The following is a 17,583-nucleotide window of genomic DNA, read 5'->3' on the forward strand; positions in this document are numbered from 1 at the left end:
CTCTGCTATCTTTTATATGCAAAGTGAAAGATGCTTAATATTTCAACAACCATCTCCTTTTAGTTAATAGACAAAGTCATGTGCCTTGGTGGAGCAGTGGGCTAATGCCTCCTTAAGTAACACCAGCTGCCTGCAATTAGTGCAGGTTCGCATCCCACCAGGCTCAAGGTTGACTCAGCCTTCCATCCTTCCGAGGTAGGTAAAATGAGGACCCAGATTTTTGGGGGCAATTAAGCTGACTTTGTAATAATGCCGCTTGGGGTGTGTGTGAAAGCCCTAATAAGCAGGCATATACATAGAATGAAGGCTACTGCTAAGCTTGTAAGCCGCCCTGAGTCTTCGGAGAAGGGCAGGATATAAATGAAATAAAAATAAAATTAAAAATAAAAAAGTGTATTAACTACACCACACTATTTTCTTTTCGTCTATGTGTACTATATGTAAATCAAGTAGGCATTTTCCTATGGATACCAATATGCTAATGCTGGATTGCATAGATTAGCACTGAGTTGCAGAGAATAGCCTAAGTCTTGGGGCCATGCTGTGTGGCTTACCCATTTTAACAATTGCATCATTATAGTATTAAGGATACATTATCTTTATAGGAGAAACTGAAGAGAAGAAGTAGTTCCTGGCAATTTATTCTGAAATGTGAGAAGATGCTGAAGATAAGAAGTGAGAGGGCTTTGATAGGAAAAATAAGAATGCCGGTTTGGAAAATTAAGAGTGAATATGATTTTGGCACAGAAGTGGGTGAATTTTCAAAAATGGATTCAGGCAAGATAAATTAAAATGATGTCCTTCCTGGATGTACATCGTCAACAATAAGTCAGCAACTTGCGGCCTCATTTCTGGACAACAACTCTAATAATCACTGACTAATTAGTTGCAGCTAAGGATATCTTAACAAAAGCTGTATGCTTTATGCTCCCTGTTCCTGCATTTAAGTATCATAGTTGTTAGCCATTGAAAGATTTATCTCTATTAATTTGTATGGTTTTTTAAACTGTACGTAGTGGATGACTCAGCCTATAGAGTAAAAGTCTGAAGTCTCAAACCTCCAGTCCCAAACACTCTCTAGATCTTCATTCCCTAGCCCCAGGTTCTGCTTCATATAGTGGCTTTGTAGCTGTAATGGCATAAGGGAGACCAGGCAAAGAGATGTTGCCTAGACTATAGTCAAATAAGAGGGAGCCTAGCCTGCAGCTGCATAGTGGACAGACAACAGCAACAATAACAATAAAGTTGGAAGGAACCTTGGAGGGCATCTAGTCCAACCCCCTGCTCAGGCAGGAAACCCTATACCATTTCAGACAAATGGCTGTCCAATCTTCTTAAAAATGTTGGGGCATTCACAACTTCTGGAAGCAGGTTGTTCCACTGATTAATTGTTCTAACTGTCGGGAAATTTCTCCTTACTTCTAGGCTGCTTCTCTCTTTGGTTAGTTTCCATCCATTGCTTCTTGTCCTGCCTTCAGGTGCTTTGGAGAATAGCTTGACTCCCTCTTCTTTGTGGCAGCCCCTGACATATTGGAACACTGCTATCATGTCCCCCCTCATCCGTTTCTTCATAAAACTAGACATACCCAATTCCAGCAACGGTTCCTTGTAGGTTTTAGCCTCCAGTCCCCTGATCATCTTTGTTGCTCTTCTCTGCACTCTTTCTAGAGTCTCAACATCTTTTTTACACTGTGGTGACCAAAACTGGATGCAATATTCCAAGTCAGACTTGCAGTGACTTGGTTTACCAGGTAGACTGGACAAGAAATGCAAACAGATAATCTAATTCCACTTTATTGTAAAAACTACATTAACAAAATCTTGCAAATTTCTGAAAAAATATTCTGTAAAGTTTAGGTTTAGAAATGTTTGTATTAGACAGCATTGATCCTCTAGTATCAGCTGACTTCCACATCAGAAGAATTGTGAGGTTTCAGGATGCCTGTATCAGCAGCTCTTGACCCAGAAGCTAATCAGAACTAGCCCTGTTAAGATCTTCAGAGAATATCAGAGCCATACATTAGATGGGAGATTTTCAGAGATCTCAAAATGCACTGCTTAAAGGAGACTTTACTTATTCTATTCCCTAAATTGAAGACCAGTTCTATGTATATACTTCATGCTTGAGGGAACTCACTATAGAACATTAAAAAAAAATCTTGGGAGAGCCACATGGTTATATGATCTAGGCTCAGTATTCTCATCTTGGCAATTGCAAGGTGGGTGGACTTCAACTCCTAGAATTCCCACCCAGCAAGTTTACTGGCTGGGGAATTCTGGGGGTTGAAGTCCATCCATCTTCTAATTGCTCAGGTTGAGAAACACTGATGTAATCAGTATTATCTGCAGCAAATAGTACTGACATTCCAGGATTTCAGGGAGGAATTACTTCCTGGTCTTACTGGGGAATTCAATGAGGCCTTCTACACAGAAAGGAGGGGTTCTTCTACTAAGCTACAACTTTTCTAGAAACTCCTGGGTTTCTCTCCACACTCACAGCCTTCTTTGTATATACAGTATATAGCTAATTTAAACTGTGTAAGAGCCTTGGGTGGCATACTTCAGGAACCAAATTAAATCTGACCTCAAATACAAACCACAAAAAATAATTTGTACTTGTTAGTAAATTAGCACTGAATTCTAATTGCTGTTTTAGTTAGCAGACATCAGTGTAAAAAAAGAGCAAGTGAAAAAGTATGTTTTTGGTCTTATTCACAAAGAAAGACAGAAGATAGGGAAAATCAACTTCACGAGAAATCTGAAGGAGTGGTGAGATAAATAAGCATCTATTTTTAAATGATTCAGAAAGGGGCTGAATGAACAATGTGAACTTGGCCTATGAAGTTAGGATAATTTGTACAATAGGTACTGTTATATACTTAATTCACATCAATACACAACAGGTACAGAGAACATAGTACATTCAGAGATGTCTCAGCTAGTGCAGAAGCTCAGAAGCTAAAAGTCCTGGGTCTGATTAGTATGAGGAAGGAAGCATCCAAAGCATGATGGCTGGGGAGTTCTGATAGTTGAAATCAACTAAAGTTGCTGAGGATGAAAAACACTGATCCAGAGAATAGTAGGGCTAAAGTTAATAGACTGCAGAAGGAGTCAAAGGCAAGTTATTTCCATGTTGCTTCCAGGAAGCTAGATGAACATATCAGTGCAATTAGCATAACCTTGACCTTGACATGATTGGCACTTATTTTCTCACTCTCACTGTATACAATATGGTATACAATATGGTGAAGAACTTTTCCTTTCTTTCAAAGCCACGATCATTTGGCAGTGAAAATTGGTATGGATTTACTGTAACCCCACCTGTAGACATTGAGGGGGCATTTCAAAATCTGTGAGATGGCAGGCATGGCCTTGCAAGAGAAGATGTGCCCTTTTGTGCATGGATATACAAAAGAAGCATGGCAATGCAATGTTGTGTCTGCCATCTTGAAAAATTTGAGCAACACACACACACACACACACACATACATATGCATGGACACCAACCACAACACCCAAATCTCTTATACAGACACAGTTTCCAGTTCATAAGGACTGTCCTAAAGGGAGTGGGCTTTAAACATTTCAGCTTTAACCCCTTTATGTACACCAGCAGAATAGAGATGGAAAGTAGGACAGCAGGTGTCCATAAATAAAGAATTTGGTAGATAAGTAGATGTATCCAACATCTCTTACTCTCCTTTTTGTCTCTTCAGTTCCTTCTCCATTTCTCTTTCATTGGTCTCCTGGAGCAATCAAGCTTTGAAAAGCAAGTCCTATTCATGCCAATGGGTACTTTCCCCCAAATCCTTATGGACACCTGGGCAATTTGTGAGAGAAAGTGATCACTATGTTTGTATTGGTGTATGTGCATCTGTGCACACACAAGTGCATGAAGAGGACATTTCCCTCCTGCTGCAATTATTCTCAAAACATTATATATTATATATATAATCAGATTAATCTTTGCAACACGGAATATAAAAGAGATATCATTTGTTACACCAAGTTGTTGCCCTGACTCTAACCATGAAAAAGTCCAATACTTTCCCATAAAACATATTCACTAGCTAATTCACCTTGGACTTCGGTCGGAGCATCAAACTCTGTGCATCTTCTTTATTGTTGCATATGAGAGGTATCAAATGAAATGGCATGATAGGATTTATATAGCAAACCCCAGTCTACGAAAGAAAGCTATACCCAAACTGAACCAATTAATAAACAAAGAACTCCCAGAGGATTTGACCCTACTGATAAACCCTTGGAGGAAGACAAATGGAGGAATGTCACACATAGAAGGAAACACAATACTCAAAGAAAGAAGCAGCATACAATTAACAAACCCCTTCTGCCCAATCCAACCCAACCAGAAGCAGCCCCATTAAAACTGAGCAATCGATTTCTTCCCTTAGATGGAAACACACAGACCCACAACCTCCCCCTCAAAGAAAACATGCGGATACATAGCAAAGGAACAACTTCAAATATTCCTAAAAAAAGTCACATCAATGAACACACCTGAGATAAACAGAAAAGCAGCCCAGACTGCAGCCGCCCCCCAAAAGGAAGGTGAATGTTGGTAATAGGAGATTCTATCCTCAAAGGAACAGAATCATCCATCTGCAGACTATACATACACTATGTTGGCGCTGGCTCTTCAGCTTTGAAACAGAGATGAGCACCGGCCCCTAGAATCGGAAACGACTTGCACGCATGTGCGGGGGAACCTTTACCTTTACTTTTACCTTTACCTTTAACCAAAGCTTCCCTTAGTCAAACCCTCTTAGCATTCTCATATTTCCCTTCTCATACCAAAATATAGTATTCTAGCTACAAATTCTATCTTTCTAGTTATAATAATACTTTTATTTCTAACAATTATCTATTCTCTTAGCCATGTTCAAACATCTATTTAATCATATAATATCTCATCTAATGGGTCAAAAATCTCTATTTTCTTCAGTCTTGCTCTAGCTTTCTTCCTTTGTCAACTTTCCAAATCAATGCATTTGAATCATCAAGTAGTTCTTCTTCTATTTTTGTGTATATTGTTTGGAATAAGAAAGACAATTTCATTAAAGTATTTTTGGAAGAATGCTCAGCCCATTTATATTCATTTAACAGCCTCCCTCCTTCTCCAATTTTCCACAATTCTCCTAACAACATTATCTTCTGTTCAATCAGCTCTTCTTCACACCCAAGGAGGGACTTTTGCTTTACAGTTTGGTGCTTTAATCACTCCACCAAACTTTCCCTGCAATACAGAGTTTGTTTTGGATAATGAGAGAGTGATATATAAATTCATTCATTCATTCATTCATTCATTCATTCATTCATTCGTTCGTTCAATCATTTCATTTGTTCATTCATCCATTTATTCATTGCAATAAAATGCAGTGCAGTGCAATGTAATGCAATGTGTGTTTATTCAGAACTAAATCTTGCTTTGGTCATGGGACTTTAGCAAATGTTTTTAGAATAACTGTCAACAGAGACTATCCCAGTATTGCATTATGTTCCCACTTCAACCCTAGCCTTAGACCTCAAGGTTTTATACTAGAGGGGTTCAGATAAAACTATGCGGGCTTCACATTGTGTGAAGCATGCGTGTAGTTTTCTGATTCAGCTAATAAGGGGAGAAAGCTAGAGGAACAATGATATTACCTTTATATCAACAAATGCTGCTGGTACTTAGCATAGAATAATGTTCGAGCATTAACACTGTTAACGGCAGCATGGAAAGAGCTGAACATTTTAGGGCAATGTTTGGCACTTCTAATAAAATAGACAATCTGCAATGCTGAAAATATTGCAAGGTTAAAATGAAAACAAAGACTGGAGTAGGTATTTTAGTTGCAAGAAACTCTTTTCTCTAGAGGCTTCTATTATACTGAGACACTAGAATTTGGGGTTTTGTTAAATAAGCTTCATATTCTGTAGATGTTGAGGGCTTTGCATAGAAAGACAGGACCCACGTGTATGTCTTTTCCAGAGAACATAGTGTGGGAAGAATCGAAAGAAAGAAATATTTTGGGGAATATTAAAAAGGCATAATATATTTCCCCGAAGGATCTTAAAGGCAGAAAAGCAAGTCCAGTTTTTCTTAATAGCCCCAAACAGAAACTAGACAGAGGTCAGCTTTTAGAAATGCAGATGTGATAATCCTTTCAGAAAGGTAGGAGCCAGGAAGCTAAAAGCTGATGAGATTAGGAAGACAAAGACCCCTAAAATCTACATCCCCCACCCAAACTCTAATGACCTAAAATATATATAATAAAGTTGGAAGGGACCATGGAGGTCATTAAGTCCAACCCCCTACTTAGGCAGGAAACCCTATACCATTTCAGACAAATGGCTGTCCAGTCTCTTCTTAAAAACTTCCAGTGTTGGAGCATTCACAGCTTTTGCAGGCAGGTTGTTCCACTGATTAATTGTTCTAACTGTCAGGAAATTTCTCCTTAGTTCTAGGTTGCTTCTCACTTTGGTTAGTTTCTATCCATTGCTTCTTGTTTTGCCTTCAGGTGCTTTGGAAAATAGCTTGACTCCCTCATCTTTGTGGCATTGAGATATTGGAACAGGGAAGGTGGAACACTTGAAGGAAAGATTGTAGGAGACACACAGCAGAATGAACAGGAAGGGTCAAGAGTCTGAGGGAAGATGGAGTCTGGTAATAATAAAGCCTCAGAGAGTTGGTAGGAAGAGGAAGAAAAAAGAGGGTTGGGCTGCAAGTGAAAAAGTTTATGGATAGAAGACTGTGAATCATGACTGCTAAAAGAAAGCAGAAATATCCCTTCAGATAGCAGTCATGAAGAACAAATGCATAGAAAGGGAGTCACATTATACTTTTGGTCCTAATCCCACACTGGCTCTGTTTGTGTGCACCGAAACACAACAGTTTCTCGTGGTTGAAACATGGAAGAGGAGCAAAAGCAGTGGTGGGATTCATCTGGTTTGCATCACTTCAGCAGAACCAGTAGCTAATTTTTTTTGTTGCCCAGGCCCAGAATGGACTTCCAGAAGCGGCATCCGCACAGAAAACTGGTTGTTCACATATTTGAATCCCACCACTGAGGAAAAGTAATCTGGTATCCTTTGTATACCAACATTTATATGCATAATGGAAAGGGGAAAAAGGAAGCTAATATCATTTTTCACCCCTCTTTTTCCCATAACCTAACTTCTGTCTATGTGCACTCCACTAATCATAATCCTTTCAGTTCTGGTTCAGCTAAAAGTCCACTGGGAGTTATTAGAAATTCCAGACACAGTTTATCCCTGATCAAATAGTCCAAATTTATATTCCTTTTTTCTCTCCTTACAGTCTTGACCTAATATTGCATGATTTGATCTTTCATCAAGCTTTGAAGTGTCTTCAAGCTTTCACCAACTTCTACATTCTAATTATTGATAATTGGGAAATCATATGAATAGAACAGTTGGTCAAAAATCAATACTCTGAGAAGAAGATAGTTTAGAGGGCATGTGGTTGGAGGTAAAAAGAGCACAAGACAAAATTAAATACAGGCATTCTTTGAGTCACAGCTATTTGTTTAGTGACTGTTCAAAGTTACAATAGCACTGAAAAAAGTGACATACAGCCGATCCTCACATTTACAACCATTGCAGCATCCTCGCAGTCATAGGTTCAAAATTTATTTATTTATTTTATTTTTTTTATTACATTTATATACCGCCCTTTCCCGAAGGACTCAGGGCGGTTTACAGGGTGATTAAAAAACCAAAATACAAAAGTTAAAAACAAATTTTTAAAAAAATTATATGTGTCCCTGCCTAAATAAAACCCCAGTTAAAATAAGATTAATCCTCAGCCTGGGCCAGAGAGCTCGAAGAGCCATGTCTTCAGGCCCCGGTGGAATGAACGGAGGTCGGGGGCAGTCCTCAGCTCCACTGGCAGCTGGTTCCAAAGGGCAGGCACCCCCACTGAGAAGGCCCTATCCCTGGGTGTTACCCGCCGGCAATCTCTTACTGCTGGCACCCTGAGAAGACCCTCCCTGTGGGAGCGCACTGGACGAAGGGAACTTGATGCCGGCAGCAGGTGTTCCCTCAGATATCCCGGACCCAAGCCATTTAGGGCTTTATAGGTCATCACCAGCACCTTGAATCTCACCCGGAGGGCAACTGGAAGCCAATGCTGCTCGCGGAGTAGAGGTGTTACATGGGAGTATCGGGAAACCCCCATCACAACTCGCGCGGCCGCATTCTGCACCAGCTGAAGCCTCCGAGTGGTCTTCAAGTGCAGCCCCATGTAGAGAGCGTTGCAGTAGTCTAAACGGGAGGTCACAAGTGCATGAGAGACTGTGTGTAGGGCATCTCGGTCCAGATAGGGTTGCAACTGGCGCACCAGGCGAACCTGGGCAAAAGCCCCCCTGGTCACGGCTCCTATATGGTCTTCAAAATTGAGTCGTGAATGCAGGACGACGCCCAAGTTGCGAGCCCTATCAACGGGGGGTAACACCTCACCCCCCATCGTTAGAGATGGAATAGTCTGGTTGACCCGAGATGCCGATATGCACAGCCACTCAGTCTTGGCGGGATTGAGATGAAGCCTGTTTCTCCCCATCTAGACCTGGACCACCTCCAGGCACCGGGACATCACGGCGAGGGCATCGCTGGGTTGGTTCGGGGTGGAAAGAAAAAGTTGGGTATCATCAGCATACTGATGATACCCCACCCCGAAACCACGAATGATCTCACCCAGCGGCTTCATATAGATGTTGAACAGGAGGGGCGAGAGAACCGATCCCTGAGGAACTCCACAAATGAGAGGCCTCGGGGTGGATCTCTGTCCTCCCGTCAACACCGACTGCGAACGGCCCAGGAGATAGGAGGAGAACCACCGTAAAACGGTGCCTCCCACTCCCAACCCCCTGAGACGCCGCAGTAGGATACCATGGTCGATGGTATCAAAAGCCGCTGAGAGATCTAATAGGACCAGGACAGAGGAACGACCCCTGTCCCGAGCCCACCAGAGATCATTCACCAGCGCGACCAATGCTGTCTCCGTGCTGTATCCAGGCCTGAAACCCGATTGGTACAGGTCCAGATAATCAGTTTCCTCCAGGAACAGAGGAAGCTGATGCGCCACCACACTCTCAACAACCTTCGCCAAATTTGGCAACCAGCATGTATTTACAACTGTTGCAACATCTTAAGGTTATGTGATTGTCATTGCTGATCTTCCCAGCTAGTTTCCAGCAAGCAAAGTCAACGAAGGAAACTGGATCAGCTTAATGATAGCATAAGCCACTTAATAATAATTTGCTTAACATATGTGGCAAAAAGAAAAAGATTGTAAAACTAGGCCCAATTCACTTAACAACTGCCTTGCTTAACAATGGAAATTCTGGTCTCACCTTTGGTTGTAAGTCAAAGATTACCTCTAAATACTCAAAGACACAGGACTCAGAGTGCATTGTGACATTGCCAGGATGAAATCTGACAAGGTGAGGTTGCTCTGGAGGCTTCGAAACAGTAGGAACACATAATGAATATTAAATGTAAAAAACATTTAAAAACATTAAAAAATGAAAAAGCAGAAAGGAGCAACCTATATTTCTGGTTGGAAGAATTGTGTCTCACATTAGATTTTTGAAACAAAATGGTCATATATTTCACATCAATGTTTAGAACTTCGTAACAGGGAGTCAGAAAATTGTGAAAAAAAATTAAATTGAGTCAGAACTGGTGAATTCTTAGAAGGGAGAATGCAAGGAATTCCAGTGAGAACTAGAATGGGAAATTGAAAACAAGCATCACAGAAGGTGATACTACCGTCAAGAAAATAATGCAGGCATAGCTTGAAAAAAAATGGGAATATATTTTTCAACTTGAAAATAAGACATATAAAATAGATTCCAGATACACTATGCAGACAAAGCTGCAGTAAAATACAGATTGTGGGAGGAGTGAGATGGCAAAGAGAGCTGATTGGTTGGGAAGAGAAGTAGACAGCAAATAGGAACGCCTTGTATTAAACCATGGTAGAAATGTATCTTGGCAACATCTTTTCCCCCTTTGTTTCCAACGCTCCCTTCTTCTCAACACCAATCCATGAATGAGGCAACCTTAAGTCCTCCTTGGCTATAATCAGGTTAAAAATAATATGTTGCCCCTTTAGTCGATAGCAGAGAAGAGTGACTCTGAGATGTGTAAACCATTATCTTGGAAAGAAATTGGGTGATTGCACTAATTAGGAACTGAATAAGACTTTGAAGGTGAAAAGATGTTACAGAACAAGTGTGGGCATCTATGCTGCACCTCTAAAAACTGTTTTAAAATGGCTGCATAGCAACTATATTATAGCACCTCACCACTACCATCGCCCCCACATTTGGGTCCACTTACCTCTGCAAAGTTAGGCAGCTGCTGACTATTGAGGCAGCCTCCTCCATCCTGGAAGCAGGCCCCTTTCTCATGATGGGTCAGAAGGCTCCTCCTCCAAATTGCTCAATTTGGACCTTCTGAAGAATCATGAGAATGTTCATGTACATCATTGTTTGGAAAGGTTGGTGTTCAGTAACATTTTCATCAGATTTTAGGCCCATTTTCTCCAGGACATGATAGGATTTCCCTATAAAGGTAAAGGTTCCCCTGCACATGTGTGCTAGTCATTTCCAACTCTAGGGGCCAGTGCTCATCTCCGTTTCAAAGCCAAAGAGCCAGCGCTTGTCCGAGGATGTCTCCGTGGTCATGTGGCCGGCATGACTAGATGCCAAAGGCGCACGGAACGCTGTTACCTTCCCACCATAGTGGTCCCTATTTTTCTACTTGCATTTTTATGTGCTTTCGAACTGCTAGGTTGGCAGAAGCTGGGACAAGTAACAGGTGCTCGCTCTGTTACGCGGCACTCGGGATTCAACCCGCCAAACTGCCGACCTTCTGATCAACAAGCTCAGCATCCTAACCCACTGAGCCACTGCGTCCCCATGCATAGAGGAGGAGAAACCCCTCAGTGCACTGGGAAAACAGACTTCAAACCCTCCATTTCTTCCCCCCCCCCTGCAATCTTCCCTGCCAGCTTCCCCACTGATTTTCTGGGGAAGCCAGCAGAGAAGAATGCCAATGGCAATCACATCATCACAGGATACTTGGCAACTAGTCATAAATGTGAACAGGTTGTCAAAAGCCCAAAATGCAGTCAAAGACTTCAGGAGGCAGCATGACTATTTACAATGTCTGGGGGAGCTTTACCGGCCATATAACACCCATTCTGGGACCACTATAAATGTGAATGATCATAAAACAATTGTGATAGCAATAGCACTCAGACTTATATACTACTTCACAGTGCTTTACAGCACTCTCTAAGTGGTTTACAGAGTCCACAATCTGGATTCTCATTTAATGACCTCAGAAGGATAGTACATTAAGCCAATCTTCAGCCGGTCAAGATCAAACTGCTGGCAGTAGGCAGAGTTAGCCAGCAAAACTGGATTCTAAGCACTGCACCACCATGGCTGATAAGTCAAGGCCTGCCTGTACACATTATATTTTCCTGAGATCACGCAGCTCTCCTGTGAACCCAGGTGAAAACACTGCTACCAATAGGCACAGAATGCATGTCCATTCTCCAAAAACTTCTTTTTTGCTTTCCGATTCAAAGTTCAGCCGCTTACAATTGAGGCAATGCCAGTAAGATAGGAATTGGCAATGGGACACGGCAGACTTCATGCCAGCACAGCTTTCAGCTGACTCCATCAATCAAAGTTATGTAAAATCCTTTGGGTCATCCAATACTTCAGAGAGAAGTCAAGTATAGCAATGAGTGGGAACAAAGGCAATAAAGACTGGCAACACAGACAGTATATTTCAGGCAACTATAATTTTCTGCTGATTCAACAATAAGTGAATAGTATTGTAGTCATCTAGTGGGGAAATGTTCAATGTTTTAATGTGGATTACTTTAAAAAAAGTCATTGCATTGCATCGCAACAAAAATGAGCAAAAATGATTTCGTAGTTTTAAAACTATATAAAACTCACCACCTCCCTCTCTTGAAATTACTGCCAGAAATGCTCAGAGCAATTTTAAACATAAAGTAGGCAAATGCACATTATTATTCTAGTAATCAACAAATATTAAATGCATGCTCTAGTTATAAAAATGCAACATTTCTACACCTTTGAAATATTGTTTGGTTCCCCAAGAAGACATAGTTATAGAACTGATCAAGGGCATGCCTAACCCAACAGAGAGCTGTTATCAAGCAACTAGAGATTGATTATGTGGAGTTCCTCAGGGGTCGGTCCTCTCACCTCTCCTGTTCAACATCTATATGAAGCCACTGGGCGAGATCATTCGTGGTTTTGGGGTTGGGTATCATCTTTTCATCTCCACCCCAAATCACCCCAGTGATGCCCTTGATGTGATGTCCCGTTGCCTGGAGGCGGTTCAGGTCTGGATGGGGAGGAACAGGCTTCGGCTCAATCCCGACAAGACTGAGTGGTTGTATGTGCCAGCATCTTGGAAATTCAGATTATTCCACCTCTAACTATGGGGGGTGAGCTTTTACCCCCCGTAGATAGGGCTCCAAACTTGGGTGTCCTCCTAGATTCACAGCTCTCCTTGGAAGATCATATAGGAGCTGTGACTAGGGGGGCCTTTGCCCAGGTTTGCCTGGTGCGCCAGTTGCGGCCCTATCTGGACTGGGATGCCTTGCGTACAGTCACTCATGCGCTCGTGACCTCTCATTTAGACTACTGCAATGCTCTCTACATGGGGCTGCCCTTGAGGACCACTCGGAGGCTTCAACTGGTGCAGCATGCGGCCGCGCAAGTGGTGTTGGGGGTTTCCCAATACTCCCATGTAACACCTCTACTCTTTGAGCTGCATTGGCTTCCAGTTGTCTTTTGGGTGAGATTCAAGGTGCTGGTGATGACCTATAAAGCCCTAAATGGCATGGGTCTGGATTACTTACAGGAGCACCTGCTGCCGGCATCAACTTCCCTTCGTCCAGTGCGCTCCCACAGAGAGGGCCTCCTCAGGGTGCCGTTGGTCAGAGAGTGTTGACTGGTGACCCCCAGGGGGAGGGCGTTCTCTGTGGGTGCGCCAGACCTTTGTAACCCTTTACCAGTTGAGCTCTGGATGGCTCCTGACCTTCACTCCTTCCGCCATGACCTAAAAACTTATTTATTTGAACAAGCCGGCCTGGTCTGATGGGTTTGGGGTATTTTAATATTAATTTTAATTACTTTTTACTGTAATTGGGCTTTAATATTTAATTCTATCTTAACTTTTGTACACTGTATTTTTATTGTATTTATTGCCCTGTACACCGCCCTGAGTCCTTCGGGAGAAGGGCGGTATAGAAATTAAATTAAATTATTTATTATTATTATTATTATTATTATTATTATTATTATTATTATTATTATTATTATTATTATTATTATTATTATTATGTGTCATCAAGTTGGTGTCAGTCCTCAGTAATCACATGAAAGGTGGACTATGAAAAGCAAGACTGAAAGAGCACTGAAGCTTTCAGACTTTGATCCTGGAGAAGACTGCTGAGAATACCAGGGATAACCAAGAAAACAAAATAAATGGATCATAAACCAAATCAGCTCAGAGTTTTCACTCAAGGCATAAATGACCAGGTTCTAATTATCATACTTTGGAGACGTTGTGCAAATACCTTAGCTTCTTGAGAAGTTAATTATGACGAATTCCCCTGAGGTATCACCTATTTTTCCAAGTGTCTCTACCGGTCCAACACCATCTAGTAGAATCCTATCAGCCAAAGAATGTCAGCTGGTAGGGACTAAGAGTTGGACTTTTTCTGTGGTGGCCCCTGTTCTATGGAACACCCTCTCTTCGGAGATTAGAATGCCCCAACCCTGTTAACCCTTCGTAAGGCCCTAAAAACCAGGCTATGTTCCAGAGAGTGGGGTGCTGAATGTGTCAAGGGCTCTGTTTCCTGGCTATATCTGCTAACTGGCCAAGTATCTCGGTTGCTATATGTATTTATTTGGGAAGTTTTATTGTTTTTGTGTCTTAAGTGTAATATTTTAATATTAGAATTGTCAGCCACCCAAAGTCATTGACAGAGATGGGCAGCTATAAGTGGGAGACCGAGAGGTAGAGAGAGGGAGAGGGGGAGAGGGGGAGAAAGAAAGAAAGAAAGAAAGAAAGAAAGAAAGAAAGAAAGAAAGAAAGAAAGAAAGAAAGAAAGAATTTCAGCAGCAATGAGGGTCGCTTTGGAAAACATGGAGGACCATGTTGGGACAGATCATCCTGAAGGTCTATTTATGCAATCACTAGAGTTATTATTTATTTATTTATTTTATTTTATTACATTTATATACCGCCCTTTCCCGAAGGACTCAGGGCGGTTTACAGGGTGATTAAAAAAGCAAGATACAAAAGTTAAAAACAAATTTAAAAAATTATATTTGTCCCTGCATAAATAAAACCCCAGTTAAAATAAGTTGACACCAAGTTGATGGCAGATCATCAGCCAGTAGAGATTCACATAAATGAATGGCTCTGAGAGGGCTAAGCTCTTCTTGAACTATTATATAGAACTTTCTCCCTTTCTCCTCAAAAGCTAATTGATCTCAGAAGCGACTTTACAAAAGGACTTTTGAGGGTGATGTGTGAATAAACTCTTATGCTATCACAAGGCTAATTTTTTTGGGAGAAAATCTACTCTGTGCTGAATTTGAAAAAAGAGAGTAATACACCAAGAAACTGCATCTGGCCCATTATCTGCAAATCATTTGAGGTAAATCGCTGCTCCCAAATTTAAAAAACAAAACCAAACTTCTCATGCCATCTTCAGGTTTGTCAACATCCTATTCTCACAAACCAAAAGCCTGCATTTGTTACAATCCTTATGTGGAACAAATGAAACCAGTGTACTCAGTTGGGAATATACTGACTTTAATTTAATCTCTCCAATCCTGTAAAACAAATGTTTTAAAGGGCAGAAATTCCAGTTCCTTTCCTGCTATTTCTGCATCAGTTTCATGAGTGTCTGTGTAAAATAAGTGCAGGACTCCAATCACATAGCCATGGCCATCATCTTGATTTATTTGTCCACCCCAGATGCCCCTAATTCTATTGGTGCCTTGCCCTCTGTGAGATTCTGGCTGCCTTAAAAAAACATACCATAAAATCACAAAAATATTTTCCATTGTTGCTTACCCTGCGTTAGATGAACAATTTGGCTTCTATTTTTGAATGAACCCATCTAGGGCTGAACTTCTAATGAGAGTGGGCCATAATGAGGGCAAAGGGAATGGGTAGAAAAGACAGGTAGAGAGGCTCAATAGCTGCTCATCTTTTGAAATTACAAATTCAGACATCACTCTGATTTGCCTCCAGCAGTAATTGCAATGCAAGTTCTTTTAGAAGGCAAAGAGGAAGCAAAATTCCAAATATTCTAAATGAGCAGCCCTGGATATGAAATTACTTGATTGGCTTAGTGTTTTGTGATTTTATTAGATGGTCTGAATAACATTGTTTATGAACAATTGTAGTGCTTCAGACAGGAAGGTGGTGCAGAGAATGGTGAGAATGGCAGAAAAGATTATTGGCAGTTCCTTCCATCCAGGACATAGCACATAACATTGCTTGAGCAGGGTCCACAGGATTGTCTGGGATGCTACATGTCCTCTTCATGACCTGTTTTCCTTGTTACCTTCTAGGAGGAGGCTTCATAGTATCTGAAGCAGAACATCCAGATTCAATCACAGTTTTGTTCCATGTAGCATCAACCTTGTGAACTCTCAGGTTTCCTCTTTCTGCTATGCTTTCAAAATGGACAGTGATTAATATTTATATATATGTGTGTGTGTGTATGGGATATAGATATGTGCATGTATATAATATGTGTATATGTGTGTTGTGTATGAAGATATATACTTTCTTTTGAGAGCAGGCAACAGAGTTTCATTTTTAATGTGGGCCAATGTGCCACAGTAAAAGAAATGACAATAAAAGTTATCTTGTCTTGTCTTGTCTTGTTTTATCTTATTGCTCTACAGCTAGTCCTTGATTTACGACTATTCATTTAACAACTGTCCCAAATTATGAAGGCCTTGGGAAAAGTGTCTTACGATCGATCCTTGAAACTACAATCATCACAGCGTCCCTTTTGGTCACATGCTGGCAATGATTGCAGCATCAACAGGGTCATGTGATCACTATTTGTGACATTCCCAGAGAGCTTCCAACAAGCAAAATTGATCAGTGATGCTGGATTTGCTTAGCAACCACATACGTAATTCCTTTAACAATCATATGATTCCCTTAACCACAGTAAAATATCCATAAAATTGAATCAGATCATATGATGGTTTGCTTAAAACTGCATTGCTTAGTGACTGAAATTCTGGTCCCAACTGTAAGTCAAGGACTACCTGTATATTTAAAAACAAATCTGCTGTATGCCTGTTAAGTAACACATTCCCTTTATGGTTACTATAGAGATTTAAGAGTATTTGCAGTACTTTTTCCTCAGAATGTCCATTTTCTGAGGAACTGTCTTGAACAAAGAGCTTTTATTCTTACATTTGTTTATGAGGTGAAAAGTTTCTTTCACTCTTTTTACTACACTATAACACAATTCTATTACAGGTTAATATAAATAATTCCATATCCAAAGATATAAAAGTTAGTATGGCACAACATTCAGATGATTAATCTGTTTCTACACCAAGACATGTAAAGCATTTGCTTAATAGCTCATTCTGGCCCCACAAAAGTAAGAACAGGTAGTCTTTGATTTATGACCACAGTTAGGATCAGAATTTCTGTCATAAATTTCTGTCATAAATTACCACATGAGCATAACTAATTTTCCAACTATTTTTTATTGTGGTTGTTAAGTGAATCCCTGTGGTCCTTAAGCAAATCATGGGGTCATTAAGTGAATCCAGCTTCCCCAACGTTTTGCAAAAAGATTGAAAACTGATATAAATACAAGCCAATTTCCAGACACCTAAATTGCAATCAGGTGACTACAAGGCTGGTGCAATAACCATAAAATGTGAGAATAGGCCATAAAACACTTTTTCCAAAGTGCATAGCAGAAGAGATGAGCAGGGATCAAAAAAGCCAACATGGCAATTTTAACCACACAACTGAAGCCCTATTCATTTTCTGCACCTGTAACATAAAAAAGTAATGAAGCTTCAATTACATAGTTGCAATTGTCATGTTGATATTTTTTTTTACACCCCTGGTCCGTAGATGCTCACAAATGGCTGGAGTTTGTATGTAACAGTATTAAAAGTTATTTGAAAAAGCAGCAAACTTTGAAGTAGGATTTTAATTGAAAAACAGCTAATCAATTTAATTTTTTCAACATGCCTGAATCTCTGTGATAAATCAGTGTATTGAAAGGGTGCATCTTTTAATAAATTAATAGATGCTCTTTGCAATATCACTGCTTCTTTCATCTCATTGCCATGCACCCATCTGAAGGTTTTCTGCTCAAGCATTGTTAAAAAAAATACCTTCTTTGTTTAATCATTATCAAACACCTAGCCAATTAATTGGCCCTTCCATCAAGGGAAGGCACTCATAGGCACAAAAGTTTACATTTATTACCTC

The sequence above is a fragment of the Vipera ursinii genome (assembly GCF_947247035.1).
Source record: "Vipera ursinii genome assembly, chromosome: 3".
Lineage (NCBI taxonomy): Eukaryota > Metazoa > Chordata > Lepidosauria > Squamata > Viperidae > Vipera > Vipera ursinii.